At 40.5% G+C, this 17,893-nt stretch overlaps 1 protein-coding gene across 4 annotated transcripts in view; it reads left to right on the forward strand.

Annotated features, from left to right (window-relative positions):
• The first annotated feature begins 33 nt into the window (after nucleotides 1–33).
• Nucleotides 34–17,893, forward strand: part of LOC308069158 (heparan sulfate glucosamine 3-O-sulfotransferase 1-like) — a 75,429-nt gene continuing 57,569 nt past the window's right edge. For 2 of the 4 annotated variants that reach the window (XR_013930300.1, XM_080400984.1), the window contains exon 1: nucleotides 34–8,501. The gene's annotated coding sequence lies outside the window, so the exon portion shown is untranslated. The remainder of the gene's footprint in view (nucleotides 8,502–17,893) is intronic. The other 2 variants (XM_080400985.1, XM_080400987.1) reach the window with 2 other exon arrangements.

Consider the following 17,893-nt stretch of genomic DNA (forward strand, 5'->3'; position numbering starts at 1 on the left):
TCATTCACCCTTCCTATTTTCTCTCCTGGAGGCTCAGGGGAGAGATCTTCTCGCTCTCTACAGCTGCCTGACAGGGGCTGTAGGTGGAGTGGGTCAGTCTCTTCTCCCAGGTAACAAGTGACAGGACAAGAGGGAATGGGCTCAAGTTGTGCCAGGAGAGGTTCAGATTGTGTATTAGGAAAAACTTCTTCAGTGAAGGGGTTGTCTAGCATTGGAACAGGCTGCCCAGGGAAGTGGTGGAGCCACCATCCCTGGAGGTATTTAAAAGACATGTAGATGTGGTATTTAGGAACAAGGTTCAGTGATGGACTTGGAAGTGCTAGGTTAATGATTGGACTTGATGATCTTAAAGGTATTTTCCAACCTGAAGTATTTTGTGATTCTATGATTCTATAACTATACATTGGAAACAGACTACTGGACCTTTGATCAGTTCCAGCATGGCATTCATATCCTTTTTTAATAGTGAGATTTTTTTGTGTGTATTGAGCACTTGAGCAATCACTGCTGTATTCTTCAAGATGGTTCTTTTTGCTGTTGAGTAAAATATGCATGTGTGTGCTTATTTTAAACATCTATACTTCCCTTATTTACAGTAATAACTGACTGCCCTAATGTGACCATTGCACAATATGCTGTACATTTATGTAGCAAAGAAAAAAGAAAAAAAATGCATTCCATACTTAACTGTTACCCTTAAAGAATATGGGAGTCCTTACTGATACTGTGAGATTTAGAAAGCGCAGAGGTGTCCATTTCAATATGTTTCATACTTTCACACACGGAATGTTTCATCCATGAGTGTGTTGCACCTTCCACATAAGTTCTTTCATTTACCTACAGGTATAGAAAAAGCCCAGCTGATTAATAATGAAGTCGACAGTTACATGTGCATTGAGAAAATTAATCATTTGCATAATCTGGATTATTGTCAAGGTTTGCTTTGGGAAACGTGATTTGAGATAACTGTTTCCTGGTCTGGTTAAGTCAGGAATGTACTCATACTTTACTGAGTTGAACCGTGGGTCTAAGCTTGATGGGTTGTCCTCTTGTACAGCTGTTTCTTTGAGCTGATCCTGTTTGTCTACAAGAAACTAAAAAATCCTATTTCCCTGAATAAGGCAACAGAGTATTCCTTCACCACTTGCTCCAAGCTACTATCAGCCCACTACCCAAAAAGCTCTTTCCTTTTCTAAGCTTTTTTCAAGGCTCTGGGGAACAAATTCAGAAAACACATGCTTACATATTCTTATTTTTTCCTAGATTTGCTGGGTGTTGGGGAGGTTACAGACACCTAATCTTCACATAAAAGTTGAGAATTAAAAACTTTTTCTCCTTTATAGGAATGTCTTTTTGATTTAGCAGGTCTTTGGAGTATTTGAATGATAGCTAGATATACCAGTTTCATCTCCCAAAGCATAAATAATTCTTATGAACACCTTAAAGGAAGGTGTACCTCTGGAAATGTGAATTCTGTAAATCAATTAATAACAATATGTATATTTATATCTGAGATTTATCACTTTAATAATAGCATGTATATTTACATCTGCAATTTATCACTTTGTCACACAGCTCTGTTATTATGCCCAACGGCTGGTCAAAATTTGGAGGTTTGTAGACTATTCCCACTAGAAGGAGGAACTGTTAATAGAGATTGATCTTTTTTCAGAGCAGTCTGCTTCTAAAAAGCAACATTAAAAAAATCCTGTTTCCTTGAGAATAGCAGAAATTATACATGTTGAAAAAACATATTTTTTACAGAGTTTCCAACCCATGTCAGTCTGTGCCAGCAGCCCAAAACCTTTCCAGGTTTTCTCCTGGCAGTAACTGGACATTAGCTCCTTCTACACTTTGGCTGCTTCTACATGTTTATGTATGTCCTACATACATAGCCCCTATTTGTTTCACTTGTATTTATTTCCTGCTTAAGACAGCAAAAGCACTCCACCCACTTCACTCACATTCTCATCTGGCTCTTTCAAGCTTTTGTTTTGTACAGAGGAATGTAATTGTGTTTGGGGTTTAGAGACTACAGTCATTCCAGCTACTTGTTTCTGCAAAGCAGCATAATGACTTCTTACACCTATCTTAAATGAAGAGGGACAGCTATACCCAAGAGCTGCAGTGAGGTTTACCTGACCTATAATTTTACAGTATTATAAACCACATTTCAGCTGAAACTTCAGGGCCAGCAAAACAATAAAGTCTTGGTTCAGCATTGTGGCATAGTGAGTTTTCCTTCCAGTGATCTCATGTCTTGCTCCTTCAGAAGCCATAAATGCATCGAGGTTCTGAACGGAAAGTCTACAACATGCTTTACTCTTTGGCTAAGTGCACAGCTTCAGGAGAATGTTCAGAGGTGCTGTACCTAGACACCAGCCCTGTCTGCAACTTACCCTAGCTGTGTATAGATCATTTTAGGCTATTTTCAGGGTAAGAAAACTACAAAAGCAATTTTACTTTTAGTTATCGTCTGTTCTGAGTCTGCAGAAGGTACAACTCAGCTGGACTAGCAATTCGGACTAATATCTTTTTTTGGATCATCTTACTCCTTGCTGTGACTGTTCATTCACCCTTCCTATTTTCTCTCTTTTCTTTCTTCAGTGCACTGCCTCTGGTGACACAATTTAGAGCAGTGCAATGAACATATGAGTGAGGGTATTTAAAATCAAGGGTAATTTTTAAAGTCAGAAATAGAATATATGGCAAAGTGTTTCTGCTTAAAAAATTATCTACACTTGTTTGGAATGCCCTCAGTAACCCTTCAGGAATGACGGAATTGCCCCATTTTTGGAAAATGAGTTTGTCATCTTTCACCACCACTGATGTCCTCTCAGTACCTTGTGTCTATCACTTTACTGTTCATAAGGATTTCTAACAGTCTTTATGACTTCAGTGAGAAAAAGAAATTTAATGGTGATTAAGATGTCAGGAATTACAATACTCAATCACTAAATAAACATGAAAGAAGAGGCACTTCTCTGGAGTATTTCAAAGGTTGGTACTGTATTGAATACCAGACACTGCCTATGTCAAGCCCTGAGGTTTCATATGATAAAGTCCTGTAAGTTTTATGCAGACTGAAATCCATATTTGTCTAGATAACCTCACTTAGTTATAAAGCTCCGAAGAAAAGGTTTTTGGAGAATGAGGAAAAGTTGAGTCAAATTCACTCTTAGTACAGAAAAGTAGATCTGCTCAATTACTCATCAGATGTTTAATTCACTTAAAAAATAATTGCAAATCAAGGCAAAAGACACCCTTTATGCCTTGAATTTTAGTCTGTGCTTCAGACTGAAACAAATAATCATAATTCAACTGAAACCACGGTTTCTGTGTAGTGGCCAGAATTAGTTGTAAATCAGACCAACTCCATGAACCTTAGTGGATGAATAATTGTACCAAACTTTGAGTATTAAGCCTTGAATCAAGCAAATGTCATATGGCCTTCAGGCCAGGGATATTTCACATAGCTGTACTACTATCATTTGCTTTTAGTTTTACTATATCAGGATTGATCCTATCATAAAATATTCTTTCTTCTATATAATCCATTTTCTAGGAAAAAAATCTAGAAAACATCCATGTTTATATTTTATATAAGCTACTGTAATTAGGGGTTTAATCTCAAACACAGTGAACCCTCTGAAAAACGTCAGTGAATGAAATCCTAGCCCTGATGAAGGAACTAGCAGAATTTCTTTGATTTTTGTGTAATCAAGATTTCATCCAAAGTATTTGATAGAGATGCACCAACTCTAAATGTCTAGATGTGACAGCACTGAAACTTGAAGTGATCCACAACATGAACACACATATTATTTGAAATATTGCCAATGAACCCATGCCCATATAAATTCAGATGTTGCAGTACTGGAACTGTGCATCCATATGTAATAAATCTGTCTATCTTTTAATACCAATAAGGCATCAGCAAGGATGTTAATCATTTAGTAGAAGCATAAAGTGGTACTTCAATAAATAAAAACAACATAAGAAATCCAGGCTTTGAAATTTTGGATACTTTTATAGGTACATATCTCTACAAAAGTAACCAAGATGATTCATGAATGAAACTGTCCATGCAATTGAGCTCTGTGATAAAGAATCTGGAGAATTTCCAAAACCAGAAGAAATAAGTAAAAAGCATTGAAAATAGGTCCTTTCTCCCCCATCTCTAGCAACGGTGATTGTTCTTTGAGTCACAATCCTAGGCCATTTTTAAGAAGGGATTCTAACACAACAGATACACTGGACTTTGGACTTTCACCAGGCTAGCCATACATGTTTTTCTCCTCTATCCTTTTAATTATACTGTACCTTTATCACACTATCACAAGCAATTGACACCGTATCCACTATCTCATTTAGCACCTGTGCTTCTTCCAGAGTTTAACAGTAGCCACCTGCAAGCAGCAACTATTTAAGTGGAAGAGATGAAAACTAGCACAAAAATTGTGAAGCAGACAAGGAAAAGGGTTTATGTTGAAAAGAGATCAATGTGAATTCTCTAGAGTTTTTAAGAATTACTGTTATTACTTCAGTACAGAGGTCCTCAAACTAGGGCCGGATACAACCCCCCAGGATCCTCAATCCAGCCCCCAGTATTTACAGAAACCCCCCACACACACCACCACCACCACCAGGGGTTGGGGGGGAAACCAAGCAGCCGTAGATGACTGCCTGCCACTTCATCCGCATGCCGGCCCCCTGGCTAAAAAGTTTGAGGACCCATGCTTCAGTACCTCTTAGTAATTTCATCAGTAATCTTAGAAAAAAAAAAGAAAACGTGAAATTTACTGTCGATTCCCAACTTGTCAGCAGCACACACAAGACACTGGATCCAAGAACTGGTGTTATATTATAGGATAACAAAATTCAAGAAGAATTTGGGTATAATCTGGTAGTTGGAGAATCAGAAGTTGTACAGCATGAGAAAAATATGTTAGTACTGAGCACAAGACAAGCTATAAGCTATCAACACAGGAAAGTCATGAAAGAAAGGCCAATCCCATCTTGGTGTTTAAATGGAGATGAGAGACTTAATTCTATTACCACATTACTAGTAAGAGTTTACTAGAATGCCAGGTATAAAACTCTATCCATCAGGGTTTAAGACAGACTAATTCAAACTGTAATAGGTCATAGATGTCATCAGGGAAATATAGAACTTGTTTTATTAAGAGATTAAATGAGGATATGGTTCAATTAAATAAAACCTGCCTGTTGTATATAGATACATCAAATGGTGAACAGAAGAGATTAACATGTAAGACCACTACTGAGAGAGAAACCAGTGAGACAATTTCTAATCAGAAGAGTGATGTTCAGGTAATGCCTTCAGTAGGAACAGTGAAACGAACTGATTTTAAGATGAACAACTGCATTACAGAAGATATTAGATAATGTACTCTCCTGAGAAGCCGAGTTTTGGATTGGCGATTGAGAAGTTTTAGGCAAGTCCCACTTTTTTTTTACTTTTTCCTGCTAAAACTGATAAACTTACCTGAAACTTTTGATTCTGGCAAACATTTATGTTGGGGTTTTTTCAGTAAAAACTAGATAGAACAGTTCCACCAAATATTCTATAATCATGTTGGAACACCAGTACTAAGTGTAGTGAAGTAATATGGCGGATATATCCAGAAGCAGTCAGAAAACAATGAATGAAATCCACCTGAAAAACAGGCACCAGAATTAAAAGAAAACTTCATCAGAATATTAATCCAGGACACACACTTTTAAAAACAAAATCAGAAGCAGCACTCTCTGACAAACCTTTGCCAAATTTAATTGGGCTGTGCCAAATGCTGGGATGAATCCATATGCTTAATTTTAAAAGTTCAAAGTCAGCTTTACCTGTGTTCTTATCCTACAGTAAGAATGGCTTGCAATATACATGGGAACCTTCAGAATTCACGAATGTGACAAAAATGTGAACATTTTGAAAAGGAGGACAATTAGGATTTTTCTCTATAGAAGCCAAATAAATATTTTTAAAAGAAAATTCAGCTGTAATTATCAGATGCTATTGTGCCAAATGTGTAGTCTAAATATAAGCATTCAAATATTAAGTAGAGAGATTTTAGTCCTGCTGTAAGTGCAAACCACAATGCAGCCTCAGCTGTGGAGTTACAATAATTACTGTCTTGTAGACAAGTAACAGAAAAATTCACAGCACAATGTGAGAGGAAAAATAACAATAAAATATCATGTAAATGATTTTTTCCCACAAAAGTGCTCTACCTTTTCAATTTATCTTCCTCTTTACACAGCTTTAATCCTCATAGCCTATGATTATCCAACCAAGGGCTTGTGACAATTTGGGGGATCTATGTAAAGCTTATGAATTCTGTTTGATTCTTGGGATTCTCTATATATAGCTGTGTCAGGCTGAAAATTCTTTGCTAATCTAAAATCCTCAAGAGGTGACAGGAGAAACTTTTGCTCCTGGCACACGATCAATAAAGAATTGCTAAACCTTGATAACATCCTGTTCAAACACAGTCCCTCGAAGCATGATGATGTTACCAGGTAGGCAAGCCTGGTTTTATAGATGAGGTGAAGAGGTAATAAAAAATAGGTGATAAATCATCTGTTCTACACAAATTTCATCACCTGATAAGGGAGCTACCTGACTGAGATTATAAGGTGGCTGTAAGGGAGAGTGTCTTTTGCTTGGTGTTGTAGACTACATCTGGTAGCAAGTACTGGAGGGGGGTGGTGGACCTGAAGGACTTCTACCTATGTTTGAGTGGAAAACAAAAGCAGAGACATGGAAAGGGGCTCCTGCCTTCAACAGCTGTTCTGAAAGCTTAAACATCTGAGTGGTTGCTTATCCCTGCTGGGAAGAAACGCCAATTCCAGCGTACTGCAGCTTCCAACAGAGAGTATTCGAAGCGGCCCGCGCTTCCCCGCCGCAGAGGTAGTAACGGCCCGGCCGAGACCGGCGCCGCCGGGCCGGGGCAGGGGTCGGTGCTGCTGCTTACCAGGGCACAGCAGCTCGCGCGGACACCGGGGTGCGTAGCACGGAGAAACCCGGCTCCAGCAGCTGGCCAGCGGCCGAGCCTTTAGCAGCGCTGGTGCTGGCGATGGGGTGGACGGACGCCTTCGCACAAAGCGAGCCCTGCCCTGTTAACGTGAGCGCGGCCACAGGGCTGCTGAGCCGCCGCTGCCCTCGGGGACGCTTGTGCTGCCCGGCCGACCCCCCGGTGCCGGGAGGCGGGCAGCGCGGGCTGGGGCGCTTCCCCGCGGACGAGGCACCTGGCGCGCCGCGGGCAGCCGGAGGACGAGAGGGGCGCAGCTCCGCGCCGAGCGGCGGCCCGCGGCGTTCAGCCGGTGCGGAGCCTTTGCAAGTCCCCGCGGCCGCCTCGCGCCGCCCGCCCGCTCCCGCGCGAGGTTCCGCGGCCGGCGGGCTGAGGGCGCGCGTGACGCGCCCGTTGCGCCCTAACGGCTCCCCGCGCGGGCGGCGCGTGGGGCGGCGACTCGAGCCGGCCGGGCAGCCCGGGGTGCCGGCGGCGCGGGTGGGAGGGCGCCCGCTCACCGGCCCCGGCGGCTCCCCCCGCCCTCAGACCCGGCAGGGCGCGGGCAGCCTCCCCGACCTCCGCGCCGGCGGAGCCCCGCGCCGGGGGCGAACTCGGGCAGGAGGGGCGCTCCGTGCGCCCCCGCCTCCCCCCTCCCCCCGCTCCCCGGGGCGCATCCCCACCCCGGTCACCGGGGCCGGTGAATTCACCGCGGTGCGGCCGCCGTTAACGCACGTCCGCGGAGCGGGCTGTGCCGCCGGCTCGCGGCGCAGCGCGGCGGGGCGAGGGAGCGAGCGGAGCGCCGGCCCCCGCGCTCCGGTGCGGAGCCGCCGCCGCCAGCCGCTCCGAGCCCAGGCCGCGGCCGCACCGCTCTCCATGGCTCCGGAGGAGGTAACAGGCGCCGGGAGTCGCTCCCCGTTCCCCCGGCAGCCAGGGGAGGGGTAGGGCTGGCGGGTGCGGGGGGGGGGCCATGGCGTGGCAGGGCACTTCTAACTTGCGGGGAGGGGGGAAGAGAAACGGGCGGGCGGGTGTGCGGGGAGTGCTCGCCTCACACCCTTGAGGCTCCCCCCGGACCCTGCCCGCGGTTTAAGAGCTGCGCTCGGCACCGCTGCGCGTAGCCGGGCTCGCTTTCACGGCCCCGGCGCCGTCCGAGGCGCGGCGGCTCCGGCAGCGCCCACAGCCGGGCCCCCCCGCCCCGCTCCGCCCGAGGAACCCCGGCCTGCCCGTCCCTGCGCTGCGCCTGCCCCGCCGCCGCCAGGCTGAGGACGGCTCGCTCATCAATTTACATAGGAGGGAACGGTCTCTGAAGGAAGGGAAATGTACCCCGTTGCACCTGCTCCGCCGAGACTCGTCGCCTGAATCCGGAGGGGCTATAAATCATGTGCAGTGTGCGCGGTGGGTCGGCTGCTGAGCGCTGAGGATTATGTACCCAAATGCTGAATTTGTATTTCCCACTAGGAAAAGACTGAAACTCAGGTCAGATGTAAACTATGTAATTTTATTTAAAACGAAACTGTAGTAATTTATTGTAATTGTAGAGGGGATTTTTCTTCTGTCCTGATTAAATGGAAAGTACTGTTAGAGCATGTAGTAATGATTTACACGTTATAGCCTGAAATCTCTTGCAAGTTGGAAGTGGGTGGTAGCGTAAGGATGATGCTTTGGAATCACATATGTCCTCCTATTTTTGCAGCACATGGGAAGACTGAGAATGACCAGGCTGTCAAATTTTACTTTCAGTTTTTAGTGTGTACAAAACCGTATCTTCTGAGATACAGAATAGAGAAAACTTGGACTAGGGAGACCACAAATTCCATTGAAAAGGTTGACTTTCTCAACTACAGCAACTAAAATCTGTATGATGTCTGCTTTACTGCCACCCTTTAAAAAAAAAAATTAAAATGTGATAAGCTACTTCCAGGAACCTAGCATGCTGCCTCTGAGGCAGTACTGCAATAGTTCTTGACACATGTGTGTTAAATGAGCTGAACTGGGGAGAACTACTGTTCAGAATGATGTTTGTGTTTAGGGATATTTATTCCTGTAGCAGGTGTTTCCTCACAAAATAGGAAATGAGGGTTTTAGGCTGGTAAGATGATGGTTTCATATTGTAGAAATTATTAATACTTTAGTTTTATAACATCAGTGAATTTTCATGTATTTGACTAGTTTTGTTGCTGGCAAAACTAGACTTAAGGTTTTGTCACTTCAGATGGAACCAATTTACATTGGGGTTAATTGCTTTAGTAGCCTAACATTTTTCATAATACTGTAAATGGCAAACCTTATTAAGTTCTTTTGTTCCAATTATGTAAAAATACTGTTTTCTGGTTAAAAAGATGTTGTGTGTTATAAATGGAGCCTGTACATTGCATTAAGTCATGTCATCAGAATGAGGGAATTAAGGAGTTTGTGTTCTACGATGGCACATGTGATTTGCAAGTTCCGTAAGTTGTGAGCTTATTGTAAAAGTGTGCATATGTGTGGGGTAAGAGAGCTATACAAGTAGAATAAACTAGTAATAATCCAGAAATCTATGAGGTAAGCAAGAACATATGAGTTAGGCTAACCACTCAGTATGCTTACTTTGAAAACAAGCATGTATGCAGTAGTTTTCATGTGACTGTCTACAGCAACAAAATAAGGGAGCCAAAAATAAGCACAAGCCAGAAATAAAAACAAAAATTTAAAAGGAGACTAGTGAGAGGGGGGGAAAACGTTTTGAATTGGAGTCTTTCTGTCAAATCAAAGACTGCATGTAGTTGTTGAACTAAATCCTACTCACATGTACAGCAGTTTATGACATTTAAGGTGTCAGCCTCACTCCATAAAAAAACAGTTAAAAGAAATTTTGTTGGTGAGGATTTGGTTTATCACTGAAAAAAAGATGGTAGAGGTCAAATGACAGTCAATAACGGTTGACATCATCTTTGAACTTTAAACAGGAGGGCAGTTTGTTTTCTTGGATTCTTCTGTAACTGGAAATTCTGTCATGAACAACATTCCCTGAAGTGACCAAAGCACGCTAAGTGGTGGATGTTTATCAGTCTGATATAGCACTGTGGTATAAATACTTTTTCTATGTATCCAGCATTGTTCTGGCCAGTGCTTTGGCTATGTAGGTCATACGTGGATAACATGGAAGTTCTGAAAAATTAGGGGTTTGAACAATTTCTGTCACTGCTTAAATTTCAGCGCAGTGTATGTTTTTAAGTAAAATTTATGTTTGGCTGCCCAAGTGTGGATCAAGTTACATTGGAAAAGCATTTGCTTATTTTCTAATCTAAAACGAAAAAATCGTTTGTCAGGCAGAAGGATGTAGGGAAATGTGTTTACAGTCACTGGACTTTGTTGTGTGTACAGTAATGACTTGATTGTGTTTGATACAATGGATTGTGGGCTTGGTGACATCAGCGAACGACAGTCCCGCCTACCTCTTCAACATTTGCAACAGGTTGAGCATGCTTTTTGTATCATGAAGACATTGCGCTGCATGTTTCTTGATAGAAATAGCTTTGAAAGAAGGGGAATGGAGAAGAGTTGGATGTCTGCAACACTGCTTCATGTTCTTTTAATGCTATACAAATAATTATGTAGTAACTGGTCCGTATTGGTAGTCATGTGAATATGCCCTTGCTCTTTTCTGTAGCTGTTTTTAAATTACACACTGCCATAAGAAAACTTTTGAACAGGTTACTCAATGATTAACATAAAAAATAGTCTGTCATGAGGAGTGCAGGTAGCTGTATGTCCTAGCAGAAGCTTATGTGAAGTTCTCAGATAGCAATATCAACATAGAAAGGGTAGTGCCAGCATTTGAGATGTATATGCAGAGTACAATTAAATTCCTTTTTTGGCTGTTCATATAGTAAGCAGGAATCCATTAAACTGGCAAGGAGGACAAATATTTAATGAAGACCTAAAGAGGCAATATCATTTCAGTATGTTTGCAGTGCACTGCTCTGTTTAGTTGCTGATTAAATCTTTTGATCTCAAGGAGAGCTTCTAGTCATCTGCTTTGATGCAGTAATCTATAAAAACATGCAAGCTAGATTGGTAGGGGTTTAAGTCTTAAGACTGTTTTCTCTTTAAGATAAAAAATTGCATGTAGTCTTCTCACAGCCCCAGCTGAACTTTAATGGGAACAAAAATACTGGGAAGTGGGAGAGCAGAACAGGGAGCAGTTCTTCACTGTAGTAACTCAGGGCTGAAGAAAAGGTCTTTCTGAGTTAGGCAACAGTCTTATCCAATCCCAGTCATAAAGTCACTGCAGTCTACCTGAAAGCCAGTGAAGTACTTTAGCCTGTTGCTCTTTCTGGAAAGATGTTTAAAAATCTGTCTCCTAATGCTTAAAGCTTGAACTTTGAATAGTCTAAATGCATTCTTTTGGTTCCTGATTTTTAATATCTCAATATTTTTTGTTATTTATAAACAACTCCTTCCTTGGTGTGTAGCCTTCAATGAATTATCAGCATTGATCATGTGCCTTCCTTGGCTTTTATGTGCTAGGATCAAGCAAGCAAAGCAAGCACCTTTCAGTTTGTCTAGTAAAACAGGATAAATAGGAAGATACAGAGCCTAGTAACTTGATTCTCCTGAATTCTGAATGTACCTCACCTGCATCAAACACGTCACACCTGAAGTGTTTCTTCAGCCTTGAGTAATAGTGCTAATGTTCCACTTGGTCTACTGAAAATACTTTATCAGATATTGCTGAAGATCAAGTTTGTTTTAAAGGTATGCCAGGTTGGCTTAATCTTCTTGTAGTAAATTAGACACGGGTATGTGATTTCTCTTTTCCTATTGCTCTCAAATGGTAAGACACCATGTAATCACAGAAATTCTGCTGTTTGTAATCATGTGGCTTTGAAGAATTGCTAAATATTTTCCCATTTCTAATATGCCTATCTCAGTAGTCCTTCAATTTCTTCTGTAAGTTAGCAAAAGCCTCCCCTGTATCAAGGGGACACAGCTTCCTGTAACCAGTTTTTATCAAAACACCTCTACTTTTTGCTGTATTCACAGACAAGAAATAAGGTGAGTCTGAAGAAGGATTTTAAATAAATCTATTCAATATGTCACCATTACTCAGTTTTATGTCCACTTTACACCTAGTCTTTTCCAACTTAGTAAATAATTGCTGAGTGATACCGTGTCAATTTCTTTACTGAAATCTGGAAAGATTTCATTTGCTCTGGATTTCGTTTGCTTTAATATTTGCTTTTAAAAGTTAAATTATTTGTTCCAGACTAATATGTCTTTTTGAAGTTATGTTGAAATTATCCTGATTTTTTTAAAATTGTCCTCCTTATTGTTAATTAGCTTTCAATTGAAAAAAAGAAAACCCCAACTTTTCATATATTGAAGTCAGGATAACAGTTGCCTAGGTGACTTGCCTCTCTTTTACCTAAGTACCACTTCTTTCTACTCTCCAATATACTCTCCACTTTGATCTTGCTTTTTTTTTTTTTGCTATTCACTGTTTAAAAGGGGTAGTATGCTACATATTTCTGTTGATGGTAGTGGGTTCGTTGTAAATTTCCAACCCTGTGGCCAATCCATTCATAATCTAGGGAGGAAGCATGATTTAATAGTTGAGTAGCCATTGTGCCTTAGTTGTTGAGAGCAGGGGGCTGATCCAAATACTTTTTTTTTTTTTTAATACTTGGTTTAACATTCTAAATCAGCTTTGTGTCCCTACCGCTTCTTTCTTTCCCCATTTCCCCCCCTTAAAATTATTGTCCGTTGTGTTCAGCTGCTCAGATGGTGTTTTCTTGGGACTTAACAATCAAATGAGATAGAGGTGAAATATAGTGGGATTTTCATGATGACATGGGCAACACTTGAAAATTGAGTCATTGAATTACTACTGAAAATGCACTAGAGAAGTAGAAAGTAGTAATTGTGACTGCATAATATAAAATTTACTTAGGTTATTCAGTTAAATAATAGACTGACCTATGTTTGTGATGAGTAGTTTTTTGAAATTATTTAAAGATATTGTAGGTCTCTGTATATTACTTCAGAAAAACAGCTGGTTGATGTGGCTCCACAGAAGACAATTACATCTTGCTGGTGAAAGGGCTTTGAAGCCCTCTTCTCAGTTTTACATTCAAGTTTCCTTGACCTCAAAAGTAAAGAATCTCTCCAGGATTCATTTGCTGGGGTGTCTTTCCTGCTTTTGTAGACGTTTCTTTTCTGTTAAAGCAGGTTCCTGTTTTCAATCCAGTCCTTATTTCTACTGGGATGTGTGAAACAAGTGACAGTTACCAGAGCTTTATCAGGCTTCCTGCTTCCTACCGAGTTTTGAATGGAAACTAGAATCTCTTGCTAATATTGCTGTGGGACTGCACCTCCATCTGTAGCCTCAGAAAGCCAGTACCCTTTCATGCATCCTTAGAAGTTTAGCTTTTCTAATTATTAATGTAAGAATCTATTCTGTTCAAATATTGAAGAAATTTCTATAGGGGAAAAAAATGCGGTTAAGCCCCCTTGGCTAAAACTAACAAATAGATTTGGAAGTTTTTAAGCCTGGAGAAGAAAGCCCTTTGTATTAATGAAGTAGGTATTTCCAACTGAAACTTGAAGTAAGTGGAAAAGCTGTTAAAGGGACATATGTGCTGCAATGGCTTGAAAAACAAGCTGAAATAGGAATATAGGTACATTTCATTAAGTTAGTGTGGTTTTGAAACAACTATTTTTAAAATGTTTCATTTTTAAAAATAGTATTTTGCATTAGTCTTATTGCGTTTTGAGATTGCAACATTTCTTTTAAACTTTCATTAGTGTTGATTTTGCTTAATCCCCAAAGTGCAACAAGATTTCCATGGAAATTATGGTGTAGTATTATTCTTACTTCATAATTGAAATTTTCAATTGTAGAGAGGAAAGCAGAGTAGGTCAAGTGATACATTGAAAATTCAGGATAAGACATTAACATTATCATGCTAAATAACAGTAGTCTGCCTTTATATGTGTAATGGAGCTATTTACACAGAAGATCAGATGGATATATAACCACAGAATTGCAGAACTGGAAAAGTTGGAGGGGACCTCTGGAGATCATCTAGTCTAATCCCCCTGCTCGAAACAGTCACCTAGACCATGTTGCCAAGGGCTGTGTCCAGTTGGGTTTTGAATTATCACCAAGGATGGATGCTTTACAGCCTCGTTAAGCAACCTGTTTCAGTGTTGGACAATCCTCACATGAAACATATTTTTTTCTTGTGCCAAAAGGGAATTTCTTGTATTTCTGTTTATGCCTTCAGCCTCTTGTCCTTTCACTGGATGCTGCTGAGAAGAATCTGTGTCTTCTATTCTCCCTCCTATCAGGTATTTATACATACTGAAAAGATCCCTCCTGAGCCTTCTCCAGGCTAAACAATCCCAGCTCTTCCAGCCTCTCTTCATATGACAGATTCTGCAATACCCATGTCATGTCTGTGGCCCTTTAATGGATGCACATCAGTATGTCCATGTCCTTCTTGTACTGGGGAGCCCAGAACTGGACACACTACTCCAGATGTGACCTCACTGGTGCTGAGGGGAAAGATCACCTCTCTAAGCCTGCTGGCAATGCTTTTCCTACTGCAGGTCAGGAAGGTGTTGGCCTTCGTTGCCGCAAGGGCACTTTGCTGGCTCATGCTCAATGTCTTGTTGACCATGATCCCCTACATCCTTTTCTGCCCACTTGCCCATCTGGTTGGTCCCTAGCCTGTTAGTAGTTCACGGGATTATTTCTCTCTGGGTGAGGAATGTGTGTATCCTGTTGCTGAACTTTGTTTCTTCAGCCTGTTGAGGTCCCTCTGAGTAGCAGCACAACTACTCCCAATTTTGTATGGTCTGCTAGCTTGCTGAGGGTGCGCTCAGTCCCATTATGCATGTCATTAAGGAAAACGTTGTGTGTAACAGCATTGGTCCCTCTGGGTGCACCATTAATAATGGGCCTCCAGCTGAATTTTGTGGCACTGATCACAGTCCTCTGAGCCCAGCAGTTCCATGAGTTTTCATTTCCCCCCACTTCCACACTTCATCAGTAGTAATGTAGATTACTACTGCTGTGTGGCCAGGATAATTTACAGGTAAAAATGTCTTTTCACGGTCTTTCCTTGTTCTGATTTAACAGCACTGGCACGTGTGTACATACACACTGACAGTTGTCCTTTTCTCTGTGTTTTAGTGTATGTGTCAAGTATAGACACTGCATTTTTTTGCATTAAATTTATTTCTTCTCCTCATTTGTAAGGGAGAAGGACCCTCTGGGTTTTATATAGCTACAGAGGTTTTGAAATGTGTGGTCTTGAAGTTGATTGTGAAATGGAGGTGAATTAATCAAGCTATGGTTGAAGTTCACGAAGCTTAAATGGACTTTAATTCAGCTGAAGCAACTGTGTATCATGTTAGAAAAAGGCAAGGGCTTTTAAATAGATGCTTGCTTCACATGGTGGTGAAAAAAACTTCAAAAATTGCATCTCTATTCCACATTTTCTCTTGCTATGTCAAACTCACCTTCTTTGCCAGAAGCAGCGAGCAAAAGAGACACTGGACTACCCTAATTGTAAGCAAAGCTTAAGATTTCCAGGGTGATACTCAGTGCTCTGTTTGAGCTTGGTCTAGTATTAAGCTGTTTTGTCTCAGGAAAATTTATTCAGTCTTGCATGAACAGAAGTTTTCTGTTGGCTTATCAAGTCACTGGTGCCTTTTTTTTTTACTAAAAAACCTGTATTTTCTTTGTGTGTGTGTGTGCATAGAAGAATGAGGAAAAGGAACCTTTTCATCACATGAAAGCTTTCCATTTACAGAATACTGCAAAAGATAGTACTTAAGATACTGAAACTGCTGATTCTCTTTTTTTTTTCCCCTCCTCCTTGAAGTGGAGATAACGGTGTCCTAGGGACACAGTGATGAGCTAACTAGCTAACTATACTTTCAACTTAATACCTTGACACTGATTTCGAGGAGCAATCTAGTCCTTGCAATTTGGTTCTGAATTCATGTTCTGTAGGAACTCCGTTAGAAAAATTGAAGAATTTTACTTCTCTGTGTGACTGAGGCACCTTAGAATGCCTCCAGAATTTGGAGAGAAATGGCTCTTGGCATCTAAGCAGCAGTGAATGTGTGGGAATTGGAAAAAAGTACTGATGTGCACCGGTGCAAGTATGCAGCTCTAGCCTTTACCTTTATTTCCAAAATCAACATAAATTCATATGTTTGTAATCTGAATTTCAGAAAAATAATTGCTTTTTTTTTCTTCCTTTTGTTGTCTAAAATTTCCTGTTAAGTGTACATCTGTTTAACTTGTAATCCTTTTCAACTATAGAAGATGCAGATAGAGTTATTAGGTAAAATGTTACACGTTACCTGCAGAACAATGGAGAAATTTATTTAATATTTTTTTCCCTACTATGATTCTTCAGAGTGCTAACCAACCATTTTGAGTATTACATTTAAGTCTCTGCAAGTAAAGCCTTACCTTTCTGTCATCTTAAGAAATTTTTAAAGGGGAAAAGAAGGTGTCCAATTAAACTTTGTATAACCTGCAAATGGAAGACTTTTTCCTTTTTTTTGCAGGGATTGTCCATAGAAAATGTGTTCTAATAATTCTGTATTTATTTACAGAGGGATCTTAGTGGATATCTGAAAAAATTTGAAGTAAGATAATAGGTGGACAGATTGTGTTGATACGGCGAAATACCAGTTAATAGAGATGGTGGGTTTTAGACATGAATGAATAAAGTAACCCAAATATTGAGCATAACTTTTTAGTTTCTGGATAGAGAGAAAATGGGATACTTTTGTCCTTTATCATAATTTAACGTTTATGTAGTGGTTGCTAGGTACAAAACTATTTTTATAGTCATTAATGGTCTTCATTACACGGTCTGAAGCAGGTAGGTGATCTTCTACAAATGAATGGTATAGGGCAAATATATTCTAGACCTAGAAATCTGATAGGAGTTTGAATTTTATATAAATCTGTTTGAAGTTTATAAAGGGCAGACTATACCCCTCAGTATCCAAAATCAGCTCTTTACAAGATGTGCCTTCGTTTTTAAGGAACAAAGATAAAAGGTTTCATTCTGAACATTTGAATAACATCGTATCTCTTTGATAATGGAGTCTAGTCAGATGTAGTTTTTTCTGAATTAATGTGTTGGCTACTATACGGGACAATTTTTTAAAGGTTCATAGAGAACAGATCTTCAGTTTACAAAGATTATGTCAGATTTAGCTTCCATTTTTGTAAAAAGGTGGTAATACATGGAAAGAGTGTCTTCCCTGTCTCCACCCTCCTTGGTTGACAGACTTTCCCTCCAGCAGTCAGTTGACAGCAATCAGTTTGAGGATTATTTCTGGAAGGAAAAGGTTTACAGCTTTACTTCAACAGTTAGATTAAAAAGAAAGTAGCTGTCATCTGTTTCCTTGGCATAACTAGTTAAAAACATAGCCATAAAAATGCCATATTACTCAACTAAGCTGTTCTGTGCATTTTATACAGTAAGTGGATCTTACTAAATGAGAGGGTCGTCAAGCCTTGTAAACAATAGTTTGTAACGCAAAATACAAAAAATTAAATTTTGATTGTAACTTCAGAATTTGTTATTTATTGTTTCTATGTAAACTAATTCTTTAAAATAAGCCTTAGACAGATATTGTAATGAAATATTTTATCTTGTGACCTTGTCTCATATGAAAGAGCCATAGATAATTCTTAGGATAAAAAAGTCCATGTCTTATAATAGCTGGATTCTCAAGCATCTTTGAGACTTACCTCACATTAATTCCTACACCGTGTTTCCTGCTGTACCTTTTGTAAAGGGAAATACTGTCAAGTTTAAGATGGAAAATCATTTGCAACTGTCAACTTT

The sequence above is a fragment of the Falco punctatus genome (assembly GCF_963210335.1).
Source record: "Falco punctatus genome assembly, chromosome: 9".
Lineage (NCBI taxonomy): Eukaryota > Metazoa > Chordata > Aves > Falconiformes > Falconidae > Falco > Falco punctatus.